Source organism: Linepithema humile, chromosome 6 (assembly GCF_040581485.1).
Source record: "Linepithema humile isolate Giens D197 chromosome 6, Lhum_UNIL_v1.0, whole genome shotgun sequence".
Classification (NCBI taxonomy): Eukaryota; Metazoa; Arthropoda; class Insecta; order Hymenoptera; family Formicidae; genus Linepithema; species Linepithema humile.
This window is the reverse complement of record NC_090133.1, coordinates 18,134,347-18,148,137: the sequence shown is the minus strand read 5'-3', so window position 1 is coordinate 18,148,137 and position 13,791 is coordinate 18,134,347. Positions and strand designations below refer to the sequence as shown.

The window sequence follows — 13,791 nt, the reverse complement described above, 5'->3', positions numbered from 1 at the left end:
GCTTCGTGGCCGCTAAACGTCGTGCGGGTCCCACACACATTTGTCGTGTTATTTAATTAAATTTTCTATTCAGACTGCTATTGCATCCCGTTTCGGTTCACGGCCCAATGCTTTAAATTCGCTCTCACGCTTTGCCTTCCAATACAAAGATACAATTTGACGGTAAATGACTAGCAGCAACAATGCAGAAAATAGGTACAAAATAGAAAATATAATCAGATTATATAACAAATTGTTCGTTTAAAGAGAAAGAAAAATTGTCATATCCACTTTTTACTTGAAAATTAGAAATTCTTTGTACATATATTATAATACGGAATGGATCACCGGGGACATATCAAGAAAGTGCTAGAATTTGCATATATACGTCATCTGCATAAATACGTCACCCTATGCACTATGCATAGAATTAACAGCGTGCAATTTCGCGACAGAAACCCGCGCGTTACACGAATTTTGATCGTTGAAAGGAGAAAAATAGCCTATTAACGAGACAGAGGGACCCGCAAGGGCAACGAAGTGGATGAAAGAGCCGCGCTAACGAGGCAGAAGACGATGGCCGGCGCTGCTCTTATCTCGCGCGAATGTCGGGCGGGCGCTGATGAATTCGCGCACGGTTGCGTTTCCTCGCGCAAAAGGAGGATGCGAAGAGGGGAGAGATGCCAGGTTGAGGCAGTTGGCGCGGGAATTTCGTTTGGAATGCGCAAAGAAATTCGCCCGGGCTCGCTCGTTTGTTCCGAGAGTCTGCACAGGCCGACCATAAGGAGGGATCGTAATTCAGACGACATTTCGCGTTGAAGATATTTCGCGGCATAGCGGTTTCGCGCACGAAAGAAGAACTCGACGGAAAGTTTCGTTCCTCCTCCGTCTCGTCCTATCCTACCTATCCTACCCACGTCTCATTCGCCGGAACGCGAGAGTGAGAGGATACGCGCAAGATCTTCTAATTATTGACGCGAGCTTTCCTCGCGGTCGCAAATTAACGGCAAGTTGGCAGCAGTGGTTACGAGTTTGACCGCGCGCACAAGCGTTGAATAGCTGTGCGATAGTTATACGGGTAACTTTGCCGAATGACTTTGATAACAGCCATCATTAAGGCGAGTGTCTTCTTACTGGGCGTATCCGCCGGCGGTAATCGTGACGGCATATGCCGGATATTAGTGTAATTGGTGTCTCGGGACAATGACGATAAGTTATTGATCTACACCGAACTGGGAATATCACACGCACAAATGCACGCAATGTTCCCAATAAAATCAATAAATAATATTAACACATACTTGTGAGATTCAGTGCAATAAAGAGTGATTTGATAAAATAATGTTATATTACATCCCCATTATTTCCTTGAAATATAATCATTATTTGGAGTAATAATAAAGAATCGTTTCCCATTTATTCCTCGCAGTAAGCCATTATAGAGTAATAATTCAATAAAAATATTTTCTCATCATCTATCGCCGATATAACGGCTCGTGTCAGCTGGAAAGTTGTTGGACAAGAAATTACACGACACAGTAATGTCTCAATCTTCTTGCGCCCTTATCGTAATCGTAGAACGTCAGTTGTGTAAATGTAAAGGTGTGTATACACGTCAAGCTAACTTGCGAAGTTTGACAGTGATTCCGTTGCCTTATAAGCCATCGTTCGATACGTCATTCGAACGTTCGCTATTAATTTCCGAAACATGCCACATAATCATACATGTATAAATGTAACGGCATGAGTGGATTTTACGTTACCGATTATTAGTTATGACAATTATAAAATGCAATTATTTAAACAATTTACGCTTCGAAAAATCTCACACGACTATGAAAAATGCGCGAATATTAATGCGATGCGCATTTGAATGTACTTTTTAATTCATCCATATTTATTTTCTACCAAAATATAAAAAGCGTACTAAAATTTCACAGTTTTATGTAAAAATAAATTTACATTTCACACTCGTTCGAAAGAATCGATATTGAACTGTACGTCTCATTAAAAAATTCCAAATAAAAGGACCATTATTCCTAAATAACATTCAATGGAATATCACGTTCGTAAATCGTGTTTTCGGACGATTAAAGGGATTATGCAAATTATGCACGTTGCCTAGCCGAATTCCTTTCAGCACGTCCTATTCGCGAATTTTTATCGCACCCTACAAAATGTGATACATCTCATCGCCGTGTAGCCAGAGGGAATACCATTACACGTTGAAAATGTTCCAGGTCCCGCTCTAGCCCCGGAGGAAGGAGCAGAAGCGCGGAAGGAGAGCAGAGAGGGGGGAAGAAAGAAAGGTGAAGTTTCTCGGTAGCGGCAGCTGCAGCAACAGCAGGTACATAACGTAAAAATTTAAGACTATTAGGCCAGTCGGAGCCGTTTCCCCTAACAATAGCGACATCGGTATTTAGCCCCGGGATAGAATAGTATATTTTTCTCCGGTGAACGGAGTCTTTCGCGAGGGAAACCGGTGGATAAAGGGAAGAACGCGAGGGGGTGAGCGCGGGAAAGGAGTGGAAACGTGCCGTGGAAAAATAAGAATTTCAAATCCAATTTTCCGAGGCATATTTAATAGGCATCCCTCCGCCGCCACCGCCGCCGTCGCTTCCATCACCGTCGACCCGACTTGCGAGCACCCCTTCCCATCGTTCTCGTCCATCGTCTACGGTGGAGTTTGCCACCTCTAGAGTCCCTCTCTGCCGCCGAGGAAATGAATAATTGAAGAATACATTAAATTAGGTCGGGGAAGAGGGAAGCAGGGAAGCGAGAAGGAAAGGAAAGGATTTACCGGTAGTGGCAACTTTCCCGCTGTTGTTCCGCGTTAGGTCGCGAATCGCCGATTGAGAATCGGGATGAATGCAATGCAACACGGATTACGAAAATCTCACGGATTCCACCGCTTTCGGATACGTCCGCTCACACCAAAGTTCTCATAGACGCCAACTATTTCTCGCGATCGTTTCGTCGTTACGCGTTTTAAAGCTGGATTTAATAGCGCGCGAGTGTAAACGCGACGGAATCAGCCGATAAGAGAACGACTAACTAAACTTTGTGGAGATTTAACTCGATTTCACCCGGAATATCGGTGACTTAGAATTGCATTTGTGTCTCGACGCTCTCGTCTCGTAGTTTCGGAATATCAGACACGACGTTCCGTCTACCTAGCCGCGCTTGTAAAACGTCGAAAGATACCGCGACGGCGGATTTTCGTTGCACACGTAAGAAACGATTTAATGCCTCGAGAACTTGACCGACGTTACTGCGAGGGCTCAATGGTGACGTTAATCGGCTTTTCCAGTAAGTGGTGTATCACTCGAAAGAAATAAATCGAGGCGGAGAACACGACTATTCGTTCTATCCTGCAAGGTTTGTTGCCCGTTCCAATTAGCCGCGATTCTTCGGCCGAAGACTTCAATCAATTTCGCAGAAGACTAGGTCACAGATGCTACCAATTACGCTCCGCCGATAGTAGCGCGTCTTTTTCTACCGTCCGCCGTCTCGTGTCCAGAAAGAAGTAGGGTAAATGATTTTTCTCTCCTCCGGGACCAACGGCGAGGACCGATCGAACGGACGAAAGCCATTTGACGACTTTACTCCAATAATTGTCGTGAGAGCTCGCGACCGTTACGACCCGGTAGTCAAGCATTTGACCCGTTTCCCCCCCCCCCCTGCCTCGCTCTTTTTTTTGCAACAAACGGCAATAATTTTCTCGACTCGATAAATCCGATACGATAGAACGACGAATTACGGCAAAGGCGGCCCCGAAACCGTTTAACGCCACTTTCGCGAATCGGCGAACCGTATTTGCTACGTCTGCACGGGCGGAAAATGCATCATTTAGTCGATCATACGCGAGCTTAATTGGTCGTGGTGCGCGTGCAATTAATCCCGCGAGACCGCGCACAGAAATGCTATCGATACTTCTCGAAACTGTCGCCCTCTTCGACCGTGCACTTAGTCTCGCGTGTAAGGTATTAGCATTGGACGGAACTACCAGATGGTTTTCCTTATAATTAATTATACAATATGAGGCGAGTTCCTCGCTGCGACCTACAGGGCTTCGTCCTGTCTTAGGTAATGAATGGTAGAACGGCCTTAATCTCCTTTTGGAACCGCAATTTTTCCGTGTTTTTTTTTTTTTTTTTTCCCCTACCATCGGCGTGCGCTCGCGGGAAAATTTCAGACCTCGTATTTCAGAGGTGGCCAGAAGATCAGTTTATGCCCTACTATAAATTTCAAATCGACATCTATGGACTTTAAACGTACGTACCTGGGCACACGAATTAGTTCCAAGATCCTCGATGGAGACCGATAAAACTGCATCGCTGACTAGTCGTTGCATGAAAAGAATATTTCCAGCTTTTAAAATCAACCGCTTGCAAATTCCTGTAAAAATGAAAAGATATGTGATTTTACACTTGCATCGTGCATTCTCAATCGCAACATATATATAATATATATCAACCATAAAATATTTTAAATAAAAAATAATAAGAGTAATTCAAAAAATAATTATTTCCGAAAAGTAAAAAGATGCAAATTTTGCGGATTATTATAAAGAAATGTGAAAATCACGACATACAAAATACACCAATTTCAGAATTGCATGCAAATGTCGCTTTTGTCGCTGATATTTGAGTTTAGATGAAATGTGACAAATGATAAATTAGTCCGCAAAATTCAAGAAATGCTCGCTACATGTTCGCGGCAATTTCCGTTTTTACTTTACAGTCACTCTTTCCTGAGCCTTGTTGAATAATGCAACTGCACCAGACGTAACGCGCAATGCCGAGAGCTGACTATTTATAAAACAATGAATAATCATCGACGGTAACGATGTGTCTGTGGATGCGTAAAGCAATTACGCTGCGGGTCGTACAATTTATTTTAGTGCGCCGTTTCTGCAGTCGTTTCAGTCGGATCCAACCGTGCTGTATAAATACCGGTCCTTTCAGCTCATCCTTTTTAACGAATGTAAATGTGACGCGTGTAACGTATGCATTTTTGCTCGCGCACTCCTCGTATTTTATTCTTGTCCGTTTGTTGCCAATCCAGTTTAGTTGCCAGCGTTTTTTCGCGAATGTAAGAAATCACCATAACAATAGTCGTAAAAATTAAAAAAAAAAAAAATTATTTAAAATTAAATGCAAGATAAATATTAAGTGCTGTCTCTTTCGTTTATTCGTTACAATAATATTTAATGTACTTTGATATCGTTCGATTTGATTACGACGAATTTCCTCGTAAGATTCGTTACACGTAAACTTGGCACTTTGTAATCGCACGATCGTGAAATCGAATTGACGGTTTGTAAAGAATGAATCCACGGCACGTTAGTGGGACTGTAGGACACTTACGTACACCTCTTTCAAGCATTTTTCGCGAGCGGTTACGATCGGTCGACTGGAAGTTGTCCAAACCGGCCGACGAGAGAGGCAGAACGTTAGGGATAACTTAAAACGCTCCTCTTTTTTCTTTTGGTTTTTTTTTCGACGTCTATAGCGCCGCAAACGTAAAACGAGCGATAAATCCTCTCAACCCAGCTACGGTCATTAGCTGGTTGCATCGTCAGCTAGCGTTAGTAGTATTATATATCACGAATTTAAAACGCTGCCAAATAAGCTGATTAGAATCTCGTATCTCGTTCATGCTGATCAAAGTCGTCTTTTTTCGAGAGACAATTATAGTTTTGAAGCGCTGCGTGCAAAGATATTTAAGCTCAGTGTTTTGATAAAACAAAAAGACCACGGATCTCACTCGGCGCGTTTCACCTCTTCTCGTCGACGGTCTTTGATGCGCGACCGTTTCTTTCAAGGTGCAACCTTACAGAAATGACCGATTTGCGTGGCTCACGCCATGCTGCGTTCCCGCTCGCTCGCTTGCTCGCTCGCCTGCCCGCTACTTTAAATATACGTGAGAGACGTTGAATGCGCCCCCAGAAAATAATGAATTCATCGGATTCATGAGATGAATAAAGCGTCGAGTAACTATTAACATTTTAAAAAGATCCGCTTATATTATTACTGGCAGATCTCTTAGCGAATACTAATGCAAACGAATACACGCTCAACGACACAATTAAAAGATGAGAGGATTTTTCCGTCAAACTTCAGTCGTTGAGAAGTTTAACTTCTACGCGTTTTCATCAAGAGATTATTTTGCAAGATATAATAGATAAAGCGCTACTTTTCATATCTCCCCTCCGGGGCAAGTTGCGCTCAAATCGCTGCATAAAAATCAACTGTTCCAACTTGCGATTTGAACTTGTACTACAACCGGTATATCTAACGTCGCAATAATCATAGTCGTAGCGTCTAACGATCCACGAAAGCACGAGGCGACCAACAAGAACCGACTTCATTTTATGGCATCACGAAACTTCCAAAGTGGTGACCCAGAAACGCTTGTCGCTTTCACCCCAGACCCTTCAGTTGCAAAAAAAGAGAAAAAAGCGAGAGGGACAGAGAAAGAGAGAGAGAGAAGAACGGCAGAAGAAAAAGGAAGTATTGCGGCGTCCATCACGGGGCATATAATGCGGTGCAAAAACGTATGATAAATTTTTCAATGGACGCGAAGAAAAGTTTCTAGCGCACGTGACTGGAACGCGTATATAATAATAAGCGTCCCTGCTGTTATAACGGGTCACTATATGTTCTGAGGCTGAATGTACTGGGAGGAAGAAAGCAAGAAAGGCAACGAATGCTTGTCGAAAAAAAGACAGAGCGATCCCTGTGTCGTCCTCTCTTCACATTATAAACCTGTGTGTTATCGTCCACTGAAACCGCGCGCGTATACCATGTAACAAAGGTACGTTGGTTAGTCACAAAACCGCTGCAGGAGAGCCTAGAGCTAAACGGAAATAGAGACGGATTATTCTTTTCCAGGGATATATTCAAAAATAGTTACAGATTTTGGAACAGATACATTCAAATTCGAATGCCACTCAGAGAAATTAATCAAAAGAAATGTGCGTATAAATGATTTAACATGAAGGATAGATGAGGGAAAGTGATTTTTTTTATACATATGTATATAGCGGAATGTTTTACACATTTATAAGAGAAATAAAAAAAATATCGCATATAACGTAAAACTGTTTAAAAAAGAATATGTTGGAATATAAAATGCAATTTATATCGCATAAATGTAAATTTTATTTTCATATACACATAAACTTTTCTAATTATTCATGTGTAATTTAAATTTTAGCTTTTATAATTTAGGTCAAAATTAGAGTAATTTTATTTTTTAAATATTTAAAAGAATTGCATTTACAGCAAATCAATTAATTAACAGCATGAGCAAATTATCAAAAAGTTATCTGGGAAGAATAGAAAACTAATTCTTGCGTAGTAAGAATCGTAATCATCATTGTATATCGTAATAATGATGGATACTTAAGATATCGTAGAAGAGAGCGAATCTTCAAATTCCTCGCGAGTTTTACGAGCGCGATTTTAGGAGCTCGTTAACCACCGAGTGAAAACTTATCGCGCGTGCGGCAGAAGGGTGGTTGCGGAAGGGAGTTTAAAGAACGATCGCAAACTAACGCGAGGGTCGAACAACGACCGCGGAACGAAGAAGACGACGTGCTGAGCTGATAGCAATGGCGACCGTGTAAGAGCGATCGTGCACGCCCTCGAATAAAATCGCAGATAGGAACCCGTGTGCCCGAGGGGACGCCGATAACGCATATAAGTACTAACCTGGCTATTTTCTTCAGCCATCGAATCTTACGATCCAATGGCCAGACTGCAGAAATCGGAGAATATCCGCATCTACGCGCGGAAGAAATTGTAGCGAAGGTTGGATAAAACAGTTTAGTAAACAAAACAGGATTCCGAATTTATTTGATTGGACCATATTGCGATGTATCGAAGAATTCGAAAAATTTTGCTCTTCAGACTGAAAAGAAATATCCTGTTATATTTAACCCGATGCAATCTCGAACGGTCATATCTCAAGGAGCGCGGAGCAAGCGCGTGGGCTCATTGTATCTTGATATAATATCTATTTCCTTAAATATATTTCTTGCCTGTTTTATTTTTATCATGTTGCTTGAGCGTGAAATTGCAACATTAGTTCATTGGATATCGCTCGGAATGCGAATCTCATCGTTAAAGAGAGATATTGAAGATGAAAGATGCGTGACGTATGTCACCCACGCGCCTACTGCAGGCTTGCTCCAATTAAAGCAGTGAGGAGACACGCTTGACTGCGTAATCAAAGTATGCTATCTACGTGTCAAAGCTTGCTATAGTGTACTATACTAAACTATATTATCGAAAAATCCGCAACGTCGGTACGTCACTTTACTATGAATATCTTTGAAACGTACATCGCAAAATTCTGACCCCGCAAAATGTTAGATTAAATCGCGACGCACAGAACAGTATGTAAATCGTGTACGGCCGCAATTATGTACCATATACGAAGCACACAGTGTAAGCCCTTAATGCGGCGCAGAAATAATAAAGGGACGGGTAAGCGCGCTGGTAAACGCGCGATGGAAGATGTTGCAGGTGCAACTCGTGAATCTAAACATGACCCGTAAAGTCCCGCGCACAAGCTTCCTTGTTTTTCAATAAATCATTCCTCGCGCGCGGATTCGACGTATCACCGCCGCCGACTACGGGCAGGCACGTTAACCGCACACACACGCTCGCCCCGGGAATCGATCGACCTACAATAGCGGCGAACACGAACACCCGTCCGGCACTCAGACATCTCGGGGAGGAAATGCGCGCTTTTGTCGCCGCCAGTAAAAACGAGCTCACGCGCGCTCGTTCATCGCAAATACGAATCCCGGAAAATTTACAAAATTGGACTCCACGCACCGCTAAATTTACCGCTCGCGCAAATCTTAATCCGCAAACGCGACGACCTTCGTCCGCCAGCAAAGTGCGGCGCAAAAAGTTGATTTAACAGGCAAAGGGATAGAAAAGTTTGATCGAGCAAATTACGTTGAGGAAACTACTTCCCCGAACGATCCGGAAGTCCCGCGGGAGATATCTCAAAAGCATACGAAATTTCACGATCGCTTGGCGTGCTTTGTGTCTCACAATAAGCGCTCGGGTCTTAGAGTTTCGAAAAAAATTTTCCCCGCTGCAGACGATATTGTTCAGATGAAGTTGAACGCGCACTTCCTTTCGGTCGAATGAATGATCGAAATAAGTAACGGACAAAAAAAGTAACGGACTATACTGTGGTTAATTTAGAGAAACGTCAAAGAGTTCGAAAAAGTCCATCTTCGCGGAGCATCGTTAAGCATTTTTGTTCCCTCGTGCTTACCCTGGGATTACAGCCGTAAAAAAGGTTCATCAACGACAACGAAGCATGAAAAATGGTTTCTCGCGTGAGTGGTGGAAAGCCTTATAATTTCACCGAAGCAGACAAGAATGACGCGCACCAACACGCTGGAGAGCTTCCATATAATTTGCTATCTTTTTATTCCTCTCCAAGATGAATTTTTAGGTGACGAGTGCAGTGCAAGATTTAATTTATAATAAGCGGAAATTCTGTTGCGCTGACGGAGTGCAACTTTCCACGTAATTACAAAAAGTAATGTAAAATAAAAGACCGCTAACACACCAATGTTTCTTTTTCTCCCTATTTTTTAACGAGTCTAATTGTTAACTTTTCCAATTTTCGTTTCTCTCGATGAGCATTGCTTTTTACAAGCTGATTACTTTATATCGTTGTCTCGTTGCAATACAGTAGATAAATATGTCCAAGCGGATGCTAAGGCGTATATCATTAAAAAGATAAAAGCCAGACATCGTTGTGTTTTTATTTTTTCACTGATACATGTCGGAGTATCCATTTAGCTTTTGCTCATCTCGTTAATTTGCCTCGTTGATTAGCTCTTTCTTTATCTTCAGCCTCGGCGTCTATTTCTCTCGAGTAATCACCTCTATGTATCGTTTAGTCCGGTCTGCTGTCTAGCAACGATTCTTTTTCTCCCGGGACGTCGAGCATTGCACCGGCGTTTCCACCCAGAGATCGATAATCGACACTCTTGTGGGAATAGGTTCAGAACAAGGAAGCGAGATGAAATTATTCTGAGCCTCGAGAGTCGAAAGTCTCTTGGGACCCGCCGGCGAATTTCATATTTTTGCTTCTAATAGATGCCAGGCGTCGAAGTCTTCCAGGAGGACCCTTCCGTGCCCAATCTTCTCGTAAAGAGAACCCTTCGCCCCATTGCCCTCGTAAAGACCGCACCAAGGGGTGAAAAATAATCAGAGGAGCCCGATAGAACCGTAACTGCTTCTGATTTATATAAGTGTATACCCTCTTAAAGTGGAACGTGTCTGCATTTACAAATAGAGATAAATCGTCATAATTTTCCAATATCGTTTGTAGCGTTATTGTGATAACCGCGAATGCTCTGGCTAGTTTTCAAAAAAATAGCAGTTTCTCTCTCAAGAAAAATGTACGGAATGTGACATTGTATATCATTCATAGTTGCTTAAGAAAGAGGATTTAGAAGAGTGCTCGGTTGATGATAGTGTAAAACGACAAAACAACTCGAAAAAAAAAAACCGATGAAAATGCACCTAAAATGAACTGGTACGTGTAAGCGGAAGAGGATCCAAAAGTAATTTATTTCCATACGTAAAAAGGAAGTGGGGTGGAAGACGACAAGAAACAGCGGACAATAAAGCGAGCAGCCGTTAAAGGGAAAGAGATGGATGTGTAACAGGAACGAGGGTAAGGAGAATGTGTGCGAAGGGGTAAGCAAAGAGAGACACTTCAGGAAATCGTACTAGAAGCTCGCCGGAGTTTTCATCCCGTTTTGGTGCACCACTAGTGCTCCGAGAGGAGGAACGACAGCGCAAGAAAAATAAAGGCTTCCCTCGTCCTCTCTCGGTACAGAAATACCGGTTCTTTCTCTCTCCGTCTCTCTCTCTTTCTCTGTTACAAGAGTTGCGCTTCTCCTTACTGCGACTTGCTTACTTTTCGTCTGCGCCGACTACCGCTTTCCCTCCTCCGCACACTCTCTCTCTCTCTCTCTCTCTCTCTCTCTCTCTCTCTCTCTCTCTCTCTCTCTCTCTCCTTTCGAGAATTATTAAAGGGAAAACACCCACAAAATCCGTTTTTGGCCAGGTAGCGAAGCAGGAGGCAACGGTAACTCGCGGATTCTCGTTGCTGTGGTTCGCGCTGGCGCTCGCCGCGCGGTAGATAAAGATAAATGTCGCAAACGAAAGAAAATTACGTACTACGAGCGGCGGCGAGCGCACGACCTGCTGCTCGTGAAATTTTTAAGCCGCCCATAAATATTCCATTCATACTTTTACTCTACCGTTGGATATGTATATAGCCGTCCAGCTAAACGCGCCGGCAGCTGCCTCGGCTCGCGTGCGAGTTTCGAAAAATACAACGGACGAAAGCGATTCGTACGCGCAACGAGGTTTCAACGGGCGCGTGCACTGGGGCATGCTCAAAGCTGCGTCAAACCGGACGGAAACTTTCGGACGGATATTCCATATATTGCACAGCGGCTGCCTTCAAATTTCGGAAGTTCGATAGCCACCGGCGCCATTATTACGTACAAATGGAGGTTCAGCCGAATCGCAGCCGACCTGATTTGCCATGTTTTACACCGTGCCTAACGAACTGAACAACAATCGATTTAACGCACGGTTTGCCTAATTGCGTTTTGCGATCAAAGCGCGGAGCGCCGGAGCGCGAGACAATGTCGAAAATATGAAAATCTTTATGTAGCATTATGATCGTATGCATCTCGTATGTGAAATTAATAATCTCTCTCACTGAAATGAGAGGGAATATGCCTTAATCCGTTAGCGACATTAATATCCTCTTTTGCTGATCAAATATTAGTTTTATCAGAAAATCATGCAAATTATTTTTAAAAAATGAAAAAGAACAAGGTTTTAAAATAAAGAAATGTGAGGAAAAAGGGGAAAAGAATTTCTTTGTGAGATAAATTAAAGAGATTCTGAATCTGTGATCGTCGTAAAAGGATAAGAAGTAATGAGCTTTTAAATAAGTAACGAAGAGTTAATTTCCACTTTAACATACTAATTCCCGAAAACTTCTTTCGCAAGACAGTGCTTCTTCCAATTTCTACAGCGTTCAGCGTTTGTTAAGAATTCATTTCGAAGCGCTCGCAAAACTGATACCTTATAAGTGTCGTTACTTGTATTGGAAGTACGTGATGCTCTACCGGAGCTAGAAATCTTTATCCTTACGGCCTTGGTATGCGCAACGTGTACAACCTTCGTACCTATATCCAATCAAGTCTCCTATCTTATAATGATCCCTGCTGAGACACAAATACTTCTGGCATTAATAAAACAACAGATACAATTTTCTTTACTTGTTCGAATCAAAATTTCTGTTTTTATTATAAATCACTAAAACGTGATATTTTCATGGATATTAAATAAGAACCATAGATATAGATCATACATGGTTATCTTAATGTTGAATATTATCTACTTGTGTACGTCTACATATAAACTGATTTTACATCGCACACTATTTCGGAATAAATTAAAAAATAATGGAACGTGTTGTAGAGAGCGGTGTAAAATTTACATCAACATGATTTAATAACTCCGTGTCTAGGCTACAAGTTCTACCGTTAGACTTTTTAACGCTAGTTTCATTACATGTCACGATTTGATACGGCACGGTAAGCTGCATACATCTGCATATAGCGTGGAAAACAGAGAGAGAGAGAGAGAGAGAGAGAGAGAGAGAAGGGCGATTATCGTTACGAACCTGTGACTTATCGATTCCCGATTATAGCGTGCATGCGTAGCTATACGAAAATTGCTGAAAATCTGCACCCGCCCGGCCAATTATCGCAAAACATTACATTTTCGAGCCCGATACTAATTAATACCATCGTGTCTGGTTTTTCGATCCGTTGCGTAACCTATTGCCGAATCGAATTAACGAGAATGAAGAAACTCACGTGCTGTTAAATGTAACAAATTATTCGAAACGTGGGCAAATAGTTCATTAACAGATGCATCCAAGCTATTTGCAATACTATTAATAGACAAATTTGATGTATGACAAATAATCGACGTCATCGAATATTGAGATTTTTGCACTTTTTAAACAATAGCATTACGCGATTCAACAAAATTCGCAATGATGCGTGTCATACACGATCGCTTCGACGACGACGACGACGACGATGGCGACGATCGAGTCGCGTCATCGAGAAGTGGGCGAGGTAGCAGAAAATATAGAAGAACGGCGGGGTTATAACACGAACGGGAACGAGAAGTATCGACGCGTCAATCGCCCTAAACAATACGTCCCGGCTATACGTTTGCCGCCGAATATGAAAAATACGTTGCGATAACAGCCGCGTCGATAGGTGCATACGAGGCGTTTATGTCATTCTAAAACGAAGCGTCGAAATCAATCTGGATGGCGTTGTAAAATGGGATAACGCGACGTGACGGATTACAATTCAAAATTTAATTTTTTAACGTTTCTAAAGATTTATAAAAAAATTACATCATCAGTTGCGAATACACCACCGCTTTTATATATAAAAAGATCTTTTACTTGAATTAAATATATAATTGCATTTTAAATTAATTTATAAAAATCACTTTGGAGTAGTAAGCAGTTCAACGTAATTTCGTCAATCATTTTATATATAGTTCGATACATCGGGAAAAAAATAGCGATTAAAATGTTGTAAACAATTTGAACCTAGATAGTTTTCGAGCAGGAAACTTCCATCTGTATCTATTTGGCACTACAACGCACTGGAAATGGACGGCTATTTAGAAAAACAATTTTCTATTTTAA

The 13,791-nt window shown here is 42.0% G+C and overlaps 2 protein-coding genes across 6 annotated transcripts in view; one reads left to right on the top strand and one right to left on the bottom strand.

Annotated features, from left to right (window-relative positions):
* Lar (tyrosine-protein phosphatase Lar) overlaps positions 1 to 13,791 on the top strand; it is a 375,895-nt gene that overhangs the window by 68,681 nt on the left and 293,423 nt on the right. Inside the window, exon 3 of the mRNA XM_067357826.1 lies at positions 2,220 to 2,326. The gene's annotated coding sequence lies outside the window, so the exon portion shown is untranslated. The remainder of the gene's footprint in view (positions 1 to 2,219; positions 2,327 to 13,791) is intronic.
* Positions 1 to 13,791, bottom strand: part of LOC105674723 (uncharacterized) — a 237,534-nt gene that overhangs the window by 193,846 nt on the left and 29,897 nt on the right. For all 5 annotated transcript variants that reach the window (XR_010890910.1, XR_010890909.1, XM_067357834.1 and 2 more), the window contains one exon: positions 4,262 to 4,377. The gene's annotated coding sequence lies outside the window, so the exon portion shown is untranslated. The remainder of the gene's footprint in view (positions 1 to 4,261; positions 4,378 to 13,791) is intronic.